We start from the raw sequence: 22,891 nt of genomic DNA, 5'->3' as shown, positions 1-22,891 counted from the left end.
TTTTTGATTTTTTGTAGAGATGAGGTCTCGCCAAGTTGCCCAGGTGGGTCTCGAACCCACGGGCTCAGACAATCCACTCACCTCAGCCTTCCAAAGCGCGGGATTACAGGCTGAGCCACCAAGCCTGGCCTCTTTTCCTATTTGGATACCCCTGATCGCTGTTTCTTCTTTGATTGCTCTAACTAGAACTTCCAAAACTATGTTGAACAGGATAGGTGAGAGTGGGCATCCTTGTCTTGTTCCAGTTTTCAGGGGAAATGGTTCTAATTTTTGTTTGTTTAGGAGTGTGCTGGCTGTGGGTTTCTTGTAGATGGCTCTTACTATGTTGAGGTATATTCCACCTATGCCTAGATGTTCAAGGGTTTTTTTTTTCGTATCAAGAAGGGGTACTGGATTTTATCAAAAGTTTTTTCTGCATCTACTGATATAATCATGTGGTTTTTGTTTTTACGTCTGTTGATGTATTTAATTCCATTTATGATCTTACTAATGTTGAACCAGACTTGCATCCCAGGGATGAACCCTACTTGGTCGTGATGGATGATTTTTTGAGATGTGTTGTTGAATCTGGTTTCCTAGGATCTTGTTGATAGATTTAGTATCTATGTTCATCAAAGATATTGGCCTGTAGTTCTCTTTCTTTGTTGGGTCTTTACCTGGCTTGGGTTGTGATGTTAGCTTCATAAAATGATTTGGGGAGAGTTCCATCTTTCTCAATCACCTGGAATACTTCAATAGTATTGATTGGTATCAGTTCTTCCTTGTGTCTTGTAGAATTCTGCTGGAAGGTCATCTGGTCTAGGACTTTTTTTGTAGGTAATTTTCTTATTTTTATTTTTATTTTTTTGAGTTGGAGTCTCACTCTGTTGCCCAGACTAGAGTGCAGTGGCTGCTCCCGGCCACCGCAGCCTCAACCTGCCAGTTCCGGCGATCCTTCCGCCTCAGCCTTCCGAGTAGCCGGGATTACAGGTATGCGCTACCATGCCTGGCTGATTTTTGATTTATTGTAAGATGAGGTCTTGCCAAGTTGCCCAAGTGGTTCTTGAACCCATGGGTTTAGGCAATTCACTCACCTTAGCCTCCCAAGGCGCGGGATTACAGGTTGAGCCACCAAGCCCGGCTGGTAGTTTTCTTATGACCTAGTCAATTTCCTGGATTGTTATTGGTCTATTTAGGGTATTGATTTCTTCTTGTGTCAACCCAGGGAAGTTGTGTGATGTCAGAAAGTCCTCCATTTCTTTAGGTTTTCAAGTTTGTTTCCATACAAGTGTACATAGTAGTCTCTCATAATCTTTCGTATTTCTTTAGGGTCAGATGTGACTTCATCTTTTGTGTTTCTGATTGTGGTTATTTGGGCATTTTCTCCCTTTTTCTTGGTCAGTCTAGCTAACCATCGATCTTGTTTATCCTTTCAAAGAACCAGCTTTTTGTTTTGTTTATTTTTTGTATTATCTTTTTGTCTTCTATGCCCCGGATTTGGGTTTTATTTTGGTGATTTCCATTCTTCTGCTGAAGTTATGGTTTTGATGATCTTTCTTTTTCAGCTTCCTTAGGTGACTTGTTGGGCTGTTAACTTGTGATCTTTCCATTTTCTTCATGTGCGTTTGTAGAAATATGAATTTCCCCTCTTACTATTGCTTTCATGGCATCCCAGAGATTTTGGTAAGATGTTTTTTCATTTTCATTTGTTTCCAGGTATCTTTTAAGCTCTGTTTTAATTTCTGTGTTGACCCAGGAGTTGCTTAGCATCATGCTGTTTAGTATCCATGTCTTTGTGGGTTTTGGGGGAACCTTGCTGGTGTTGATATTTATTTTTTTTCACTGTGGTCTGAGAAGGTACATGGCAAAATTTCAATCTTATGAAATTTGTTTATCCTTGCTTTGTGGCCCTGGATGTGGTCAATCTTAGAGTACTTTCCATGTAGTGATGAGTATATTCTGTGGTTGTTGGGTGGAGTTTTCTGTAGGTGTCAATTAAATCCATTTAGTCAGGAGTCAGATTGAAGTTCTGGATATCTTTGCTGATTTTTTGTCCTGATGATCTGTCTAGGGTTGTGAGTGGGGTATTAAAGTCCCCAGCTATGATAGTGTTAGATTCAATATCTTTTTAAAGTTTGCCTAGAAGCTGTTTTATGAAAGTTGGTGCTCATATGTTGGGGGCATATGTTTAGGATGGATATTTCTTGTTGATGGATTAAACCTTTTATCTTTATATAGTGACCTTCTTTATCTTTTAAAATTTTTGATAGCTTAAAGAGTATTTTTTCAGAAATTAAGATTGCAACTGTTGCTTTCTCTTGTGATCTGTTCACCTGAAATTTTACTTCCCTTCCCCTACTTTGAGTCTGTGAGTGTCCTTTCTAGTGAGATAAATTTCTTGAAGATAATATATTGCTGTTTCATTATATTTTATCCATTTTGCCACTCTATGTCTTTTCAGTGGTGCATTTAGTCCATTCACATTCAGGATAATATTTGAAATGTGAGAGTTTATCCCTGTCATGATGTTCTTATAGAGTTGTTGTTGTTCCTGTTTGTTGTCTTTCTTTTGGTTTTTGGGTTGACTCATGTGTGTTTTCAATCTTTTTCCTGTACTCTTGTCAAGAACATTGTCTTTCTTTTTTCCTTTTCTTTTGTGTTTACTTTCTTAAGTTTTTCTTGTATTGGTGATCTGGAAGCAGCATAAATTCTTAGGGATTGGATGTCTGGGAAAGTTTTTAATTCTCCCTCACTGATGAAGCTTAGCTTGGATGGGTAGGTTATTCTTGGTTGAAATTGTTTATTTTTGAGAACTTTGAAGATTGGGCTCCAAGCTCTCTTAGCCCGAAGTGTTTCTGTAGATAAATCTGTTGCTATTCTAATTGGTCTTCCCTGGTAGGCAGTTTGACCTTTTTCTCTTGCTGCTTTTAGGAATTTTTCTTTTATACCTGCTTTGTTTAGGCAAATTCTTATGTGTCTAGGAGTTGGTCTTCTCATTTGTTGTCTTTCAGGGGTTCTCTGAAACTCTTGTATTTGAAAATTCTCATCACTGATGAGGTAAGGAAAGTTTTCTTGAATAATTTCATGGACTGTTTGTTCCAGGGTTGTCCCTGTCTCTGTTTCTGCCTCAGAAAGTCCCATTCCTCTTAGGTTTGTTCTACTGAAGTAATTGCTCATGTCTTGAAGGCTTTATTGTGTCTTTTTAAGCTTCTTTTCCATGTTTTTGACAGTTTGGGTTAGTTCTATATATTGGTCTTCAAGTTTTGAGATTCTGTCTTCTGCTTGGCTAATTCTGCTTTCCATGCTTATTAGTTTGTTATTTATTTCAATCACAGTATTCCTTGCTGCTGCTATCTCAGTTATCAACTCCTTATTTTTCTCTTGTCTCTCCTCAATTCTTTTTATTCTCTCTATTAATGTCTTGATGTCTGAGTTTGTAGTATGTGACCAGTCATTCTGAGGGATTTTCATTGTTTGCATTTCAAACTCTGTTTTCTCATTCACTGATATCCCAGGGGTCTGTGTGAGACCTATATTCTTCTTTCGGTTTTTCTTCATTTGTGTAGATTTTCCTCCCCACTTTTTCCTTTTTTCCTCTTCTTCTTTAATTCTGTTGTTCAATGGTTACAGTGTTGCTTTTACTTCTGTTTGCTCAATCTCCTATTCTTCCTTATGTGAATCCTCTGACTTTGTTCAATTCTGAAGCTGGACTGTAGGTTGGGGGTTATATTTGCTGCAGTTTTGAGATTTAATTGAGAGGAGAGCTGTGATTCAAAAATCTATCTGCAGATCTCAGTATCCACCAACAGGGGTATCCACCGACAGTGGGTCTGGAACCCACTTCCCCTGCAATCTGTTCATGCAGTGGGGGTATAGGTTTGCTCCTTGGAAGCAAAATGAGGTAAGAAAAAGGAAAAGAATGGAACAGGTAGTGGGGGGAAGAGGAAGGTGGAGAGAGAAAAGAGTAAGTGGAAAAACATAGAAACATACCGACTAACAAACACAAAGACAGATAAAGTAAAACCAAAAAACTCCCTAAAACATACAATTATTCAGACATACAAGCTAGCCAAGCTCTTTATTGGTGTACTATTCCCCTACACAAACATGAGGTATAAAGAAAAAAAAATCAGTAAACTAACAGAAACAAAGCAAGTATGAAAACGTTATCAATAACAGTAAGAAGAGAGAGAAAAGAGAAAAAAAGATAAGTGAAACAAACAGACAAAGAATAAAAATAAAAAACATTAAAACAGGGGAACCAAGCATGTTCTGAGATTATTCCTCCAAGTCTAATGTCCTTTCAGCTCTGATCTCTAGCTCTCATCGCAGGCTGGTAGGGTTGCTCACAGCTAGGGTCAGTTGTCCCAGGCCTGCTGTGGAGGGTGGATCTCATTTGGGCTCAGTCAGCTTGCTGCCTGTCAACTCTGCCACTCAGATCTGATCTATGACCTATCTAGCATGGGGAAGGGGCTTCTTGGAGGCTGGGCGGGACTGGGCAGAGTTGGGCAGAGCTGCAATGCAGGTCCCTGTCTGGTCTCAGGGCTCCAGTTGATCTCTTTTTCCGCTGCACCCCAGGGTGGGCTAGGGAAGATGGAATGCGAGACTGCCGGACAATGCAGTTCGTCGTAGCACTGGGTGGCTCTGGCAGGACTAGGCAGCTCCTGCAGGGCTAGGCAAGGTGGTGCAGCAGGCGGGGGAGCCCGGAACTCCACAGGCGGGTGTTGAGAGCTGCCCTGGGTTGGGGTGGGGGTGTGCGGTGGTGGTGGTGGCAGCAGCAGCAGCTGCATCAATAGTGCAGTGCATGGGAGGTGCTTAACAGTCTGGGAGCCAAAGGTTGCCCCAGGTAGGGGTGGCAGCAGTAGCAGCAGCAGTGACAGAGCAGTGTATGGAGGTAGCAGCTGAGCAGCGCGCAAAGAGCAGTCTGGCAGTGGTGAGAGCCGCAGCCATGGGGGAAAGCAAGAACCTTTTTTTTTTTTGAGTTGGAGTCTCACTCTGTCACCCAGACTGGAATGCAGTGGCCGCTCCCAGCCACCGCAGCCTCGACCTGCTGGGCTCCAGGCGATCCTTCTGCCTCAGCCTTCCAAGTAGCTGGAACTACAGGCACATGCTATCACACCCAGTTAATTTTTTTTTGATTTATTGTAGAGATGAGGTCTCACCAAGTTGCCCAGGCAGGTGTTGAACCCATGGGCTCAGGCAATCCACTCACCTCAGCCTCCCAAAGTGCGGGATTACAGGCTGAGCCACTGAGCCCGGCTAGAGAGCAAGAGTCTTTATGCAAAGGGTCTTATGGACCAAACTGCCACATTGTCATCTTGCCGGAAGTCCTCCTTTTCTTATAGTATTATGATAGTTGTTCAAGGTCTGCTTATGATTGAGAACATCAGTTCGTTGTGTATCACTCAGTATTATAGACTCTAAGTCCATCCAGGTTGTTGTGAAGTTCGTGATTTTGTCCGTCTTTATGACTGCGTAATATTCCATCATGTATATATACTACATTTTTTTCATCCAGTCCTCTTTTGATGGGCAGCACAGCTGGTTCCATGTTCTTGCTATTATGAACAATGCTGCAATAAACATAACGTGTGCAGGTATCTTTTTCATAGAGTGATTTGAGTCCCAGTAGGGGGATTGTGGGGTCATTTGAAAGGTCAATTTTTAGATCTTTTAGGAAACGCCACACTGTTTTCCACAGAGGTTGTACTAGTTTACACTCCCACCAGCTGTGTAGAAGTGTTCCCTTTTTGCCACATTCTCTCCAGCATCTGTTGTTTTTTTTGAGTTATTGATGATAATTGTTTAAATGTTTTTATTTCCTCCAAAATTCATGTTGAGATTTAATCCCCAATGCAGCAATATTGGTATTGGAAGGTATGGCCTTTGGGAGGTGATTGTGTCATGAGGGCTCTGCCCTCACAAATGGGATTAGATAGCCTTATAAAAGAGCTTGATAGAGGGAGTGCACCCTTTTGTGCCCTTTCACCCTGTTTCATGTGAGGACACAGTGGTTCCCCCCTCCAGAGGATGTAGTATTCAAGGAACCATATTGAAAGCAAAGAGCAGCCCATACCAGACAGCCAGACTTACTGGTGCCTAAAGCTTGAACTTCCCAGGATCCAGAACTGTGAAAAATAATTTTCTGTGCTTTATAAATTACCCAATCTGTTATATATATATATTGAGTTGGAGTCTTACTCTGTCGCCCAGGCTGGAGTGCAGTGACATGCTCACAGCCACCCCAGTCTCGACCTGCTGGGCTCAGGCAATACTTCCGCCTCAGCCTTCCAAGTAGCTTGGAACTATAGGTGTGCACTTCCAAGTAGTCTCGCCAAGTTACCCAGGCTATTCTTGAACCTGTGTGTGGACTCAGGCAATCCCCTTACCTCGACCTCCCAAAGTGCTGGGATTACAGGCTTGAGTCACTGCTCCTGGTCTGTAATATTTTTTTTATAGCAGCACAAAAACTAAGACAACTTCTGTTTCCTATAGTAAATCATTTTCAAGTTGTACACTCTTCATTTATCTCTTGAGGACTGTGTTTTTAATTTTCTTTGGAGAACCTTTCTTTTTCTCACATTTGCTATATCCATTGACCTATCATTGAATGGAAAGAGCTCTAGGAGAGCCTGGCATTTGCTTCAAACAACTATTGGTAGTTCTTTATTTCATTGCATCTCCTTGCTGTCCACCCAGACGACAGCAGAATCCTCCTCTTAGAGTGCTACACAACCTGTGGGCTTCAAAAACAACTTAGAGTCCAAGTTGGATGAAATGGTTCTAGCTAGTCCTAGCAGGTTTTATCTCTGTTTCAAGAATTTCTTCCCTGAACCTATTCATACTAATTTCCTATTTGGACCGGTCCATCTTTTGTCTGTCTGACTTGCTTCCTGGCCTACTGCCCACACTCTCAGGAAGAATGCTGTTTTGGCCTTCCTGCTGTGGTACTTTTGAAACTTGTTTACCCTAAGTGCCAAGAGGTACTACGTGTCATGCCCTTAACAGTTGCATCATCCTCTATAGTAGGATTATTCCTGGGCCTCTCAAGTTTTCTTCCCCACTTCTATACTTGTCTAGCAAGAGAGGTTGCAAGCTTCATTCAGTAGTTTCTTTCAACTGTTTTTTGCCTGCACTGTATCTTTTGGAAGTGACTAAGGCATGTGGTGTGTAAAAGATGCACTACCAAATTTCTAACGTGCATATCTCCTTCTTTTTTTTGAAATTTTTATTGCAAAGATTTGGGATACAATTCAGGGTTAGGTATACAAACATTGATCATGCAGGTATCCCTGTTAATGAGGTATGCCCCTCCCCCCCAGTAGTTTCCTTCAACTGCCAATCTCACCCCCTCCCCACCAACAGTTTCCCATTACTGTCAATCACTTTCTTATAGCATTATAATTGTTCAAGGTCCTCTTATGAGTGAGAACATATGGAACTTTGTTCTTTGTTTCTGTGATAAATCACTGAGTATGATCGACTCCAAATCCATCCAGGTTGCTGCAAAGTTCATATATTTATCATTCTTTATGCTGCATAATATTCCATTGTGTATATGTATCACATTTTTTTATCCTTCTTTTTCTATTTCTGGAGTTATTTCCATCAACATTTGGGAGGGGCAGCTGGATGCCCATGTTTTAATATTCTCTTACCTGAATGCCCAATAAATATTTTAGACTGAAGACTGTCATGATTCAACTTGTGTTTTGCACTTAGATGAGAAAATTGCAGAAGGTGAGACTGGAGGCAGGGTATTAATTATCAAGAGAACTCTGAGAGTTTAAACTGGGCAGCAAGTTGTGGGGAGGGGAAGTAAAGAACATACATGTAGGAGAGACCATGAAAGCAAAATTAGTGGGGCTTCATTGTGTAGAGTGTGAGGGAGAGGAAAGGATCAAAGACAGAGCCTGACCCCAGTCTGGGGCTCATGAACTCAGGTCTCAGGGCCTGGGGCTGGAGACTATGCCACTACAACAGTGGGTAGGATCTGCTTTCTCATACCTCATAGGGAGCACTCCAGGTGGGTAGAAATAAGTTCAAGGGTGCCTAGCATCACACTGAACTCTCCAAGGCCCATGACCCCAGATCTGAAGAATTTCAAGGAGTATATTGATGTTTGCATGTCAGAATTGTAGAGTCTGCATCTCCCACACCTGTCTTTATCTTGAGAAACTGGCCATGGCATCTGCACAGTAGGCCCTTGGGAGCAAAGCTCAGTGTCACTGTGCCTGCTGGGGAAAGCCTGAAAGGTTGATAATGCAATCACCACAGTGGCCCGTGGACAGAGAGGTTTTGTTGCAGTGTCATGTTCGCACCTTGTGACCCCAGCACATGGTTGGATGGGGACCGCAGTGGATGCAACTGAAGTCCAACCAAGCTGAGGCCTTTCTGGGTCTGCTTGCATTCACCTATTCAGTCTTGGCTTCTGCTGGCTGTTCCTCTGACAACATTTCCTGGACCACCCTTGTTCATTCTCACCCTCACATCTGTGCTCCTGCAGGGCCTCCTGTGGCACTATACCTGGCCCTGAACCAGAGGCTCTACCTGTGGCCATGTCCTTCATGACATCATCTCCTCTAATGGCCTTGAAAGAAGCAAACTGTCTGAACTCAGACAGCGTCTCATTCTCATGCCCATGTAAACCTGAAAAGTATATTGTTGGTATGTTCGAATTTAAATAATATTGTATAAATAGCCGTAATCACCTTCAAGAAACAAGGCTGCCATAAAAAATATACAGATAGGAAAAACAGACAAATCAGTTGAGTACCAGCAGGTGTCCCACCAGGTAAATGCCAGCATTTTGCAAGTTCTGGGTGAAGACACAAATTTCTGTGTCATACATGCTCAGTAGCAAACCAACAACCACTGGGGCCATTATCAAGGGAGACCTAGGTGGAACCAAGCAAAGTGTAGGTGGTGCACCTGACCCTGGGGTTGGAGGTAGACTGTCACACAGAGAAGGTGGCATGGGGAGCTTCCCAGGAGTCAGACCCATGAGAGTCTGGCTTGATAATGCTGTACAGACCCAAGAATGAGCATTTCACACCTCTGGGACACTTAAGCCTGACATTGAAGAATGTCACTGTGAGAGGATCTATACCCTGCACCCTCACTGCAGGGATTGTGGCTTGAACTTGAACTGTGTTGTGTCATACCTTTCTGTACATGTCCTTTCTGCTGCCAAGGAGGGCAGTGCGCCCTAGCCTTCCAGTATACTGGGTGGCTTCTGAGCTGCTCGAGCCAGGCCAGACTCTAAGCCTCAGGGCGACAGAGCCCGTGAATCTGGGGCTGGCTCCAGATGGAGCCCGCAGGACTACAGTGGAGCAGGAAGGGGCAGCGCTTGAATGAGAAAAAAGTATTGTTTTGCTGGGGCAAGATTTGACTCCTGGCCTCAAATGTCACCAAGGAGCAGTGAGTGCCCGAGTGCCCAAATGCCCAGGGAACAGCACCCATTCTGGGTTCTGTGCTTCTCAAAAGGGAAAGAAGGAATAGGGTGATGGTGCAGCCAACACTGACTGAGCACCTAACACATTCTAAGAAGGAAGGATGTTTTGAGCATGGCTCTATTTAATGCTCTTCTAACAGGTAATATTATTCTTCCTATTTTCCAGATGGAGACAATTGTGGTTTCCAGAGGTTGGGGAACCTGCCTGAGGCCACACAGAGCTAAGAGTTTCAGAGTTACTAGGCTCAGCCACTTTCCTGTCGTGAGTCAGCAGTTTCTCATGCCTCCCAATACATCGGGGACACTGTGCCTCAGGTGTAGATTCTCAGTTCTGGTGGTGGCCTTGGGAGCAGAGTTGACCAGGACAAGCCTGCTGGGCACAAGGCCAGCCTGGATGGGCACATCCTTGACTGGGAGGACTGAGGCCTGACCCAGAGGGAGGTCACTCAGAGAAACCCTGTCACAGACCAGCAGCCTTATGATTTCAGGGAATCACAAGAGGGGTAGGGGGTATTCCTCCCTTCCCTGGAAATTCTACAAACAAATAAAGCACAATATGTTTACCATGGGCATCATTGCGCAGCCACCAGAAGGGTACCAGTAGTCATGGCATTCTGGTGGGGTAATGTACGCAGAGAAGGTGGTAGCCACAGGGCCTGGTATGGGACCTCAGGGCCCCTTGTTAGGCTGGTATGTGTATATGCATGCTTGGGTATGTATGTGTGTGTGTATTCATGCACATGTATATGTGGCACACATGCATGAATGTGCACATGTGTGGAAAGCATGAGAACAGGACATGGTACCTGTCATAGTGCTGTGACTGTCTCTAAAAATGTCCTTAATGAAGAGGCATGATAAGGAAATGTGATAAGAAAATGAGATACATGATCAAGAGTTGGATCCTGTATACATGGAGAAAAAAGTCACACTCGAGTTTGGGACACCAGACATCAACAAAATTCGGACAATGGTGAAATTTGAATATGAACTGAATATTAGAAAATAGTATTGCATCATGGTTAAATTTCCTGATTTTGATTATTATGCTGTGGCCTCGAAAGAGAATATTCTTTTCTTGTTAACAATCAGTGCATATAAGTAAAGGGCACATGAGAATTCATTGTATTGTTCTTGCAACTTCTCTGTGGGTTTGAGATTATTTTCAAAATAAAAAGTTAGAGAAGCCAAGTGCCTTTTATAGTCATTACAATGCTATTTGTGTAACTTAAAAAGAGGACAGGGAGAGGAGCCAGATCTGAGTGGTAACAACTGAAGGCCTGAGGACTTCCCTAGGGAGGTGAGGAGGGAGCCACCCTTGTGCCCCAGCACCCAGCTGGCCTTGCTTGAATGGAAGCATTTGTTCAGAAGAGCCTTAGAGTGCTCTGAAGTGTAAAGTGGAAGTCTGAGGTCAACTGAAAATCAATGGTGTGGGAGGAGCCGGTCAGCTGCATGTCAGGGACACCTCCTTAGGGGTTGGAGCCTGGCCTTGGGGACACGGTTCTGCTCCTAGCCTGGTAGTCCCAAGATGATGGGGGAGGGGTCAAGCCACAACTTCCTGGTCTTGGACCTGCCCTACCTTCCGAATTCTCAGGCCTGGTTCTTAAGGTCTGGGGCCTGAAAGAACAGCCTTGTCCTGTATCTGCCCAGGCAACCAGGTTGCCGCAGGCCAGTCTCACCTGCTCAGCCTCAGCTTGTACATCACCAGGATGGGTCAACCCAGTGACCCCATGAGCTGCATGCAAGGTGAGGTTAGAAGCTGCACCAACCTCATCTGTGTCTCTGGGCTTTCCTGGTGTTTATCCCGTCACAGGTGCTCAGCAAGTAATCAGTACGTGATTGTTCCAGCAAATAGTTATTGAATGACTGCTCTAAGTTCAGGAATGGGGAGACAGTGCCCATGGGACAGGCAGTTCTGTCTCTGGGGGCTTGCATTCTAGAGGGAGAACCAGGCCACAAACAGAGCAGCCAAATGGTAAGTCAAGGGTTGTCAAGAGATGGGGCCGTGGACACAGATGGGGGGCCCTTGCCCCCAAAGGTCCTGGTGACACATAAATCAGTCAAATGTTGACAGGAAGAAAAGAGCAAGTCTGTGCTGGGCTCAATGCTCAGCTGCAGTCATTTTGGAATTGTTAATGGTTTTATCTTTGAGCTCATGCTAAGTGAAGCCCTGGGATGATAGTGTACACATGTAAGCAAAGGAGACAGGTGGGTAATGCCACATCCCCATCACATCTCGAGAAATCTCTGACACAGGGTTCATGGGCTGGTGGAGGCCAGCCAACTGGTGAGCATAGCCCAGTGTGTGGTGTCCAAACATGAGGATGCCCTAAGAGACACAAACAAGTAACCCTACATGTCCTTACTGGCTCTGTCATCTCCCTAAACTGGCCAACAACTGATGCTGAAAATGATATGAGAGAGTGGGAGAGTGTGGTTTTCCTTCCCTCCCTCTTTTTGTGCCTCCCTTCCTTTCTTCTTTCCTTCCTTCCTCCTGGTAAGCTGAAAGCTACTTCAAGGTGGTAGAATATGTCTATACCAGGAAGTGAAATTCAAACAGGTGAGTTAGTTCTGTGAAGTATTTGCATTTTTATGATAAGAACAAAATACACATGCATGTTTGAGTTACAGAAATTTTGGTGATTCTGCATATGAGTTCAACGTTCTTGTATAATATTTGTGTTTAAAGCAAGCATTGGGCAATATAAAGATGAATGGCAAGATTCATACTAATAATTTACAATTTTAATTTTTCTTGACTTAGAACGACATTAAAAAGCAACTGAAACCACCATGACACATCAAGAGAGACTGCAAAACAAAAGAGAAAGCTGTATATTTCACTATCTTTATCCTTTCAAAAGAGCCCCCCCCCCCCACCCTGCTGGGCCCCTGGTGAGTGTCCTAGTGGGGCCACTGTAGGTGCAAAGGGCAGGTGGAAGGATGTGGCGGTGGGGGAGGTTTGAGGCAGAAGGCTGTGAGAAGGGCAAGTGTAGCCCCGGAGGGATGGTGGCCATCCACAGGCAAAGGTCACTCTAGGCAGGTGGGAGCAAGGTGGCAGTGGACCTCCAATGTGCCATTCAGTGCCCTCTCAGGGGCAGCCTGGTAGGAAGGGAGCAGGCTTTTGATTGCTGTCACAGATTAGCTTTCACTCACCAGGCTTTTATGTAATGAAGCTTCTCAGGCCAGGAAGTATTTGGAGATCTGTGCAGGAGGCAAGACCTGGGTGGATGAGTTCAGGACTGGCCTCTGGCCTTGCCACCCAAGAACTATCTAGAGAGTGGGGGACATGCTCCTCCCCCCAGGGTATGGAGCTGTGGTTATGGGAGGCAATTTGACCTCATTGCTTCTGGCTGCTCACCCCACCTCACCCCATCCCTTCTCAGTCCTGAGGCTTTGAGGAAGTTCCTGCATCTCTCCTTTCACTCATCACCCTGCTCTGTACCCCCAGTTGGAAGATGAAGGCTCTGGCCCCGCTGGTGTCTGGGGAGCTCTGCCTTCCACTTGAAAGCGGGAATGATTAAAGGCTAAACAAGTGGTGATGGAAGCAGCTCCATTAGCCCTGGGGAAAGTGGCTCACAACTTCCTCCTCCATTCCCTTGCTCCTGCTCCAGGTCCTCTGTAGGGGGCCCGCACAGGCTCTGGAGGAGGCAACAACACCTGGAAATGTGTGGGCTGGTCCAGGTGTGAGGGCCACCATGGCGTTGCCTTCAGAGTCCCGAGGATTCTTCTGCAACTTGAACCTTGCAGAAAAGGAGTCCTGTCCCAGGTTGGGACTATAGAGTATTAAAGTCAAATAGACTCACACTTCCCAAGACTGGCCATTCTAACAGCAAACAAGCACTCACATTGTCCTCAAGAGGGCTGCCTTCACTGTGAGGAGGCTAGTGCATTAAACAGGAAGATTCTGGGGGCCTACTGAGTTATTTATTCATCCACCCATTCATCCATCCATCCATCCATCCATCCATCCATCCATCCATCCATCCATCCATCCATTCACATCAGTCTGCTTGGGCTTCCGTAGCAAAGTTCTACTACCGGGAAACTTAAACAACAGACATTTATTTTCTCACGGTTCTGAAAGCTGGAAGTTTAAGATCAAGCAGTTCATTTCAGCTGAAGGCTCTCTTTCTGACTTGCAGGTGGCCACCCTCTCCCTGTGTCCTCACATGGCATTTTCCTCTGCACAGGTGAAGAGAGAGCTCTCTAGTGTCATTTCCTCTTCTTATAAGGCCACCAGTTCTGTTGGATCAGGTCCTCATCCTTTAACTTTAGTTACCTTCCTAAAGGCCACATCTCCAAATATAGTCATATTAGGAGTGAGGGCTTCAATTGGGGAGACCACAATTCACTCCTTAACACCAACCATTCGTATATCATTCATTCATCTGCCCATTCACTTTTCAATCTATCCATCTGCCTGTTTATCCTCCTATTTGCCCTTTCTTCCATATGTCCGTCCGTCTGTCTACCATCCATCCATCCGTCTATCCCTTCATCCATTCATCCATCCATCCAACAAATATCTAATGAACCCCTGGCTGGTGCCAGCACTGTTCCAGGCTTACTTCAGTAAGCCATTAATTCTATTTGCAGAGTAAACAATAAATAAGCAAATAAACAAACTAGAAAATTGCAGTACTGCTATGTAGAAATAAATAATTGACACATATTATCCCAGCAGAGCACTGCTTGCACCATGATGTATACAAAGTGCTACCCAGGAGGATTCTGAGTTGCTGGGGCCCTATATAACTCCTCCCCACATTTTCTCAACTGTTCCCATGCCAGGGCTAACATCTCAGATACCCCATTGCTCAGGCCAGAGACTTGAGAGTTCCTTGATTCTGCTCTTTCTCACACATTTGCCGTGACCCTCAGTGAGTCCTGTGAAGGTGAGGTCACTGCACATGCCCAATCTTCCTACTTGGTCCCGCAATCCAAGTACCCCTGTTATTATGCTCACTCTGACCATCGCCTTGCCTCCATATTTGTTATCTTCAATTTGCATTCACCATGAAAGATGCCCATCTTTCTCAATTGTGACTAGGTCACACTGGTCTTAGGATGAAAATTCTTCCCTGCAACCAAAATAAAACCCAAATCTGCTACTAGAACCCATGAGACCTAACCTGACCAGATCCTTAGCTATCCTCCCCTACTTCTCTTCATCTTCTTCTTCTTCCTCTTTAAGCTGCCACAGTGAGATTGCCTTTCATACTCGGTCCTACATCAGGGATTTTGCACTTGTAACCACCTGCCAGGAACACTCTCTGCCTGAACCTGGCACAGCTCCCTTGCCTCCTCAGAGACCCCCCCACGGCCTCCTCCTCATCTAGAAGAGTCTGCCTTATCCCTCTCGCTTCCTCAACTAAGAGAGCCATCCCCTTCTCAACCTGGCTTGCTCCAGCCCCTGGGTCTTGGCAAACCAGAAACTTATCACTGGCTGGGAAAACTGTCCAGAAGGCTAAGGGGTGGGTAGAGGCTTGGATAGGGAATCCAGCAGCACATCAAAAAAATATATATTCTTCACGATCAGGTGGGCTTTATTCCTGGAGTTCAAGGCTGGTTCAACACATGCAAACCAATAAGTATAATCCACCACAGAAATAGAAGTAAAAAACAAGGACCACATCATTATCTCAATAGATGCAAAAAAATTGATAAAATCCAATATCCCTTCATGATAAAAACCCTCAACCATTTAGGCATTGAAGAAACACTCCTCAAAATAATAAGAACCATCTATGACATATCTTACAACCAACATATACTTAATAGGTAGAAGCTGGGAGAACTTCCCCTAAGAACTGGAACAAGGTAAGGATGATGATTTTCACCACTCCTATTCATAGTACTGAAAGTTCTAGCCAGTGCAATCAGGCAAGAGAAAGAAATACAAGGTATCCAAATAAAAAAAGAAGAAGTTAAATTATCTCTCTTCACAAATGATATGATTTGATATCTAGAAAATCCTAAAGATTCCACCAAAAGACTCCTACCACTCACAAACAACTTCAGTAAAGCCTCAGGAGGCAAAATCAATAATCAAAAATCAGATACATTTCTATACACCAACAACATTCAAGCTAAGAACCAAATCAAGGACATAACCCCATTTATGATAGTAATACACATACACAACACACACACACACACACAGACACAGACACACACACACACACACACACACACACCCTCAGAATACATCTAAGCAAAAAGAGGAAAGGTCTCTACAACAAGAACTATAAAGCACTGCTTAGCTGGTTGCGTTGACTCATGTCTGTAATCCCAGTACTTTGGGAGGCCAAAGCGAGAGGATTGTCTGAGCCCAGCCTGGGCAACATGGTGAGACCCCTTATCTACAATAAATCAAAAAATTAGTTTGGTGTGGTGGTGCATGCCTGTAGTCCTTGCTATTTAAAGGCTGAGTGGAATGATGGTCTGAGAACAGCAGGTTGAGGCTGCAGTAGCTGTGAGTGTGCCACTGCATTCCATTCTGGGCGACAGAGTGAGACCCTGACCCCAAAAAACAAACAAAACAAAAAACTCAAAAACACTGCTTAAAGAAATCAAAGAGGACACAAACAAATAGAAAAATATTCCATGCTCATGGACGGGAAGAATAAATGTTGTTAAGATGTCCATGCTGCCTAAAGCAATCTACAGATTTTATGAGATCTCTAGCAAATTACCAGCATCATTTTTTACAGATTTAGAAAAAAACAATACTTAAATTCATATGGAGGCAAAAAAGAGTCTGAATAGCCAAAGCAATCCTAAGCAAAAAGAACAATGTTTTAAAGCAGTGTTTTATAGTTCTTATGGTAGAAGCATCATATTGCCAGACTTCAATCTTTACTACAAGGCTACAATAACCAAAACAGCATGATACTGGTGCAAAAATAGACATGTAAACCAAGGGAACAGAATAGAGAACTCAGAAATATAACCACTGTCTTATAATCATCTCTTTGACAAAAGCAACCCAAAATAAACACTGGGGGAAGGACAGCCTATTTAACAAATGGTCCTGGGAAAACTGGCTAACCGTATGCAGAAGAATGAAACTAGACTTCTTCCTTTCACCATACATAAAAATTAACTCAAGATGGATTAATGACTTAAGTGTAAGACCTCAAACTATAAAAATCCTAGAAGAAAGCCTGGGAGACATTCTTCTGAACATTGGCCATGGTGATGAATTTACACTAAGGCCTCAAAAGAAAAAGTAGCAAAAACCAAAATTGACAAATGGGACCTAATCAATAGCTTCTGCGCAGAAAAAGAAACTATCAACAGAGCAAATATACAACCTACAGAATAGAAGAAAGTATTCGCAAACTATGTACCCAATAAAGAACTAAATGAAGAACTCAAATGAATCGACAGGATAACAAACAATCCATTAAAAAGTGGGCACAGGACATAAACAGACATTTCTCAAAGGAAGACTTACAAGTGGCCAACAAACATGAAAAAATGCACATCACTAATCATCAGAGAAATGCAAATCAAAACTCACTGAGATACCATCACACAACAGTCATACTGGCCATTATTTAGAAAGTCACAAAACAACAGATGCTGGTGAGGTTGCAGAGAAAAGGGAATGAACACTCATAAACTGTGAAAATGTAGGCTAGTTCAACCCCTGTTTCGCATTTTCGCATGGTCAGTAAAACACATGCGAAAATCTGAGATGGAATGTTGAAAACCACTAGCACATCATTGATCCTCTGGAAACGGCAGTTGCTATGACCATTATCAAGAGAGTGCATGTGAGGATTAAATAAGATAACACTTAGCAAGCCCAGCCCATCAGGACTCCACAGGAAGCTCAGTTTATCTTTGTTTTCACTTCCCCAGCTGCCCTCTCCAGCCTGCCCTCCTGTCCACCTCACCAGACTCACAAAGAAATTGTTAATATCACAGGTATTGGATACTACTCATAATAAGAGAGAGACAGACAGAGTACAGGAGCTCCTTTCTCCCTGGTTCCTGATGAGGAATGACAATAAACAAGGATCCAGGCCCCTTGGCACAACTAAGCCTCAATCCCCAGCCTTCTTCCCTCAGCCTTGTCCTGTCCCCATCTTGGCACTGCTATACACAAAAACTCCATTTAACTCCTTTGCCTATTTTCAATTGGGTTGTCTTTTTATTATTGAGTTGCCAGAGTTTTTTATTTGAGGTACAAGCTCCTTATCAGATATATAACATGCAAATATTTTCCCCGATCCCTTGGGTTGTCTTTTTACTTTTTTGGTAGTGTCCTTTGAAAATCCCTGAAAATTTAATTTTGAGGAAATTCAATTATCTATATTTTTAAAAATCGCTTTTGCTTTAGATGCCATATCTAAGAAACCATTGCCTAATTTAAGATCATGCAGATTTACTTCTATGATTTTAAAAGAATTTTATACTTTAGCCCTTACAGTTAGTTTTGTGATTCATTTTGAGTTGATTTTTATAAATGGTGTGAGGCAGGGATCTAAATGCATTGTTTTGTATGTGGATATCTAGTTGCATCAGCACCATTTGTTGAAAACACTACTCTTTCCCTATCAAACAGTCTTGGTACCTTTGTCAAAAATCTATTGACTATAAATGTAAGGGCTTATTTCTGGACTCTTATTTCTATTCCATTGACCTATTCACTTACCCTTATGCCAGTATCACATTGTCTTAATTATTGTAGTTTTGTAGTAAGTTTTGAAATCAAGAAATGTAAGCTTTCCAACTGTCTTCTTTCTATTCAAGATTGTTTTGGCTATTCTGAGTCCCTAGTATTTCTATATGAATTTTAAGATCAGCTCTGCAAAAAAACAAATCAATCAAACCATAAAAGTGAAAAACCGAAATCTGAGATTTTTTAAAGACTACATCAAATCTGTAGATTAATTTAGGGAGTATTATAATTGTGGAAACATTGCCTTCCAATTCATAAACATGAGATATCTTTCTATTTATTGAGGTATTCTCTAATTTTTGTCCAGCAAAGTTTTATAGTTTTCAATAAACAAGTCTTGCAAATTGTTTGTTAAACTTATTCCTAACTGGTTTTTTATGCTATTGTAAATGGAATTTTTTTCTTAATTTCATTTTCAAATTATTAAAGTATAGAAATACAATGGATTTTTATCTAATGATTTCATATCTTGTAATTTTGCTAAATTCATATATTAGTTCTAATACTTTTCCTGTGGATTCCTTAGAATTTCCTAACACAAGATTATATTATCTACAAATAGAGATAGTTTTACTTCTGCTTTTCCAATATGCATATCTTTTATTTATTTTCTTGTTGAATTTTCCTGGCTAGAACCTAGTACAGTGTTGGATATAAGTGGTAAAAGCAGACAGTTTTGTCTTGGCTCATCTTAGAGTGAAGGTATTCAGTCTTTTAACATGTTATTACTTTGGACTTTTCATACATATCCTTTAAAAGGTTTAGGAAATTCCCTTCTAATTTAAGTTTGTTGAGTTTTTTTTAACATAAAAGGTAATGTATTTTGTAAAATGATTTTTTGTCTGTTGATATAATTATGTGATTTTCCTCCTTTTATTTTATTTAACATGACATTTCACACTTTTTCATATTTGTGATATCAACCTTGCATTCATGAATAAATCTACTTGCTGATGATATATTGTACTTTTTATATGTTGCTTGGTTTGGCTTGCTAGTATTTTTGTGTATATATTCATAAAAGATATTTGTCTGTAGTATTATTTTTCCATGGCTCTTTTAAAAAATTAAACTTTTTTTTAAACCAGGGCCTCCCTGTGTTGCCCAGGCTAGTCTTGAACCCCTGACCTCAGGTAATCCTCCCACTTTGGTCTTCCAAAGTGCTGATATTACAGGCATGAGTCACCATGCCTAGCTCTGAAGTATTCTTTTTCTGTTATGTCTTTGTCTGGTCTTGGTTTCAAAGTAATACTGGCCTTATAGAATCAGTTGAGAAGTGTTCCATTCTCTTCTAATTTTTCAAAAAGAATGCAAAGAATTGGTAGTAACTCATCTTTGAATGTTTGTTATAATTCATCAGTGAAGCTATCTGAGCCCTGGCTTTTCTTTGTGGGTAATATTTTGATTGCTAATTCAATATCTTCACTTGTTACAGGTCTATTCAAATGTTCTACATTTTCCTGAGTTTACTTTAGTAGTCTGTGTTTCTCTATGACGTTTTCTATTTCATCTAGGTTGTCTAATTTGTTGGAATATGATTATTCATAGTATTCTTTTATGATTCTTTTTATTTCTGTAAGAGTGGTAGTGATGTCCCTTCTTTCATTTATGATTTTAATAATTTAATTTTCTCTCTTTTTTTTACAACTCTGATTATCTTTTAAAAGAAACAATCTTTTGTTTTTAAGATTCTCATTTTCATTCTTTACAAAATTTTAGCTGGTTTCTCTCTTGATTTGTTCTTTGATCCACTGGTTATTTTTAGAAGTGTGCTGCTTAATTACCACATATTTGTGAATGTTCTCATTTCTTTCTGTTATTGACTTCTAGTTTCATTCCATTTGATCAGAAAAGATACTTTGTATGATTTCAATCTTTTACATTTTATAAAGATTTGTTTTGTTATCTACAATATGGTCTCTTCTGGAGAATATTCCATGTACACTTGAGAAGAATGTGCAGTCTGATGTGGTTTGGTGTAGTGTTCTATAAATGTTTGTCAGGTCTAGTTGGTTTATAGTGTTCAAGTCTTCTATTCTCCTGTTGGTCTTCTGTCTAGTTGTTCTATCTATTATTGAAAATTGGGTATTGAAGTCTCCTGTTACTATGATAAACTATTTCTCCCTCATTCCTTTCACTTTTGACTTCATATATCTTGTAACTCTGTTGTTAAATGTCAAGATATAACCATTTTGATAAAAAAAGACATAATCAAAATGGTTATATCTTGGTGGTTAAACTCTCTTTTTTTTTTTTTTTGAGTTGGAGTCTCACTCTGTCGCCCAGACTGGAGTGCAGTGGCCGCTCCCGGCCACTACAGCCTTGACCTGCTGGGCTCTGGTGATCCTTCCGCCTCAGCCTTCCAAGTAGCCAGAATTTCAGGCATGCACTACTACGCCTGGCTGATTTTTTGATTTATTGTAGAGATGAGGTCTCACTGCCCAGGCAGATCTCGAACCCGCGAACTCAGGCAATCCACTAACCTCAGCCTCCCAAAGGTGCAGGATTACAGGCTAAGCCACCGAGCCTGGCTTAAACTCTTTTATCATTATAAAATGTCTTTCTTTGTCTCTAGTAACAAGTTTTTCTTAGTATCTTGTCTGTTGATTTAGTCACTCCAGATATCTTTTGTTTATTGTATGCATGGTATATTTTTTTCTATCTTTCCATGTTCAACCCATTTGTGTTTTTGAATTTACAGTATGTCTCTTATTGAAGTATATGTTGGATTATGGTTTTTATTTAATCTTTTTTTTTTGAGTTGGGGTCTTACTCTGTCACCTAGGCTGGAGTGTAGTGGTGCTCACGGTCACCTTCAGGTGATCCTTCCACCTCAGCCTTCCAAGTAGCTGGAACTGTAGGCATGCATCACCATGCCTGGCTAATTTTTTGATTTATTGTAGAGATGAGGTCTTTCCAAGTTGTCCAGACTGATCTTGAACCCTTGGGCTCAGGCAATCCTCTGGTCTCCACCTCCCAAAGTGCAGGGATTACAGGTGTGAGCCACTGCACCTAGCAAATTATGGCTTTTAAATTCATTCTGCCAATCTCTGACTTTCGATTAAAGTATTTAATTCATTTACATTTAATACAATTCTTGATAAGTTTGGATTTATGGCTGCCATTTTGCTATTGGTTTTCTATACGTTTCATGACTTTTGATGTTGTTGCCTTATTCTTCTATTACTGTCTTTTTGTGTTAAATATTTTCTAGTATAAAATTTTAATGCCTTGTTATATCTATGGTTATTTTCTTAGTGAGCCCCTGGGAATTACAATAGCATATTAATTAAAATAGTATAGTCTGGATTAATATGGATTTTATTTCCATATTATACAAAAAATGTTGATTCAATGTATGTCTATCTCTTATCTCTTATTTGTGCTATTGTCATACGATTGACATCTTTATACATTTTAAACCCATTAACACAATCGTTACTTTGTGCAGCTATCTTTAAATCAGATAAAAGAAAAAAGTTACAAATTGTCATTTATATTCACCTTTGACAATATCTTTGCTGGCGATTTTCATTTCCTCTTGTGGATCTAGTTTCTGTCTAGTGTTTTTTCATTTCAGCTGAAGTAGTACTGTAGTATTTGTATGCACCATTATAAGCAAGTCTGCTAACAATGAATTCTGCCAATTTTTGTTTATCTAGAAATATCTTAATTTCTTGTTCTTTTTTGGAGAATAGCTCTGCTGAATATAGAATTTTTTGTTGTTGTTTGTTTGTTTTTTGTTTTGAGTTGGAGTCTCACTCTGTTGCCCAGACTGGAGTGCAGTGGCCGCTCCCGGTCACTGCAGCCTCAATCTGCTGGGCTCCGGCGATCCTTCCACCTCAGCCTTCCAAGTAGCCGGAATTACAGGCATGCGCTATCACTCCTGGCTGATTTTTAGATTTATTGTAGAGACAAGGTCTCGCTGCCCAGGCGGGTCTCAAACCCGTGGGCTCAGGCAATCCACTCACCTCAGCCTCCCAAAGGCGCAGGATTACAGGCTCAACCACCAAGCCCGTTGTGAATACAGAGCTTTTAATTGAAAGTCTTTGTTGTAATACTATAAGAAAATGACTGACAGTAGTTGGAAACTAGGGGGGGGAGATGGGATTAACGGTAGCAAATATCTGTCTGGGGACGGGGAAACACCTCTTATCAACAAGGGTGCCTGAACGAAACATATTTGTATAACTAACCCTTAACTGTACCCCACAGTATCATAATAAAAAAAAAGAAATAGGAGAGAAAAGAAACTCTATGGAGATATCATATTCTTATGTTAATAATTTATAATCATTCTACTTGTTAAAAGCAATAAATAACTTTAAAAATTTGAAGAAAAAAAAAGAAAGTCTTTGTTAACATTTTTGAATATGTATATGTCATCTCTCTGCTTTATGGTGTCCATTAATTTTGGTGAGAAGTCAGCTATTAATCTTGTTGAGATTCCCTTGTATGTGATGAGTTGCTTCTCTCTTGCTATTTTCAACATTCATCTTGTCTGTCATTTTGACAAATTGATTATAATGGGTCTTGGTGTAGATCTCTAGGAGTTTATTGTATTTGAAGTTTATTAAGCCTCTTAGATACACAGATTAATTTGTTTAAGAGAAACTGGCACATTTTCAGCCATTATTTCTTCAAATATTCTGTCTGCTCCTTTCTCTGTCCTCTCTCTATTGACTCCCCTTATCTCTATGTTGATACACTTGATGTTGTCCCACAGATTTCTGAGGCTCTGTTTATTTTTCTTCACTTACTTT

The 22,891-nt window shown here is 41.5% G+C and overlaps 1 pseudogene across 1 annotated transcript in view; it reads left to right on the top strand.

Annotated features, from left to right (window-relative positions):
* The window catches only part of LOC103268673, a 43,970-nt pseudogene extending 31,013 nt beyond the window's left edge, over window positions 1-12,957 (top strand). The window contains exons 2-4 of the transcript XR_002482427.1: window positions 11,084-11,179; window positions 12,298-12,328; window positions 12,885-12,957. The product of XR_002482427.1 is annotated as a dnaJ homolog subfamily A member 1-like (transcript). The remainder of the gene's footprint in view (window positions 1-11,083; window positions 11,180-12,297; window positions 12,329-12,884) is intronic.
* The last annotated feature ends 9,934 nt before the right edge of the window (window positions 12,958-22,891 follow it).

Source organism: Carlito syrichta, unplaced genomic scaffold (assembly GCF_000164805.1).
Source record: "Carlito syrichta isolate Samal-C Ts95f unplaced genomic scaffold, Tarsius_syrichta-2.0.1 Scaffold308870, whole genome shotgun sequence".
NCBI lineage: Eukaryota > Metazoa > Chordata > Mammalia > Primates > Tarsiidae > Carlito > Carlito syrichta.
The sequence above is the reverse complement of the archived record's forward strand: the minus strand, read 5'-3'. Positions and strand labels throughout refer to the sequence as shown.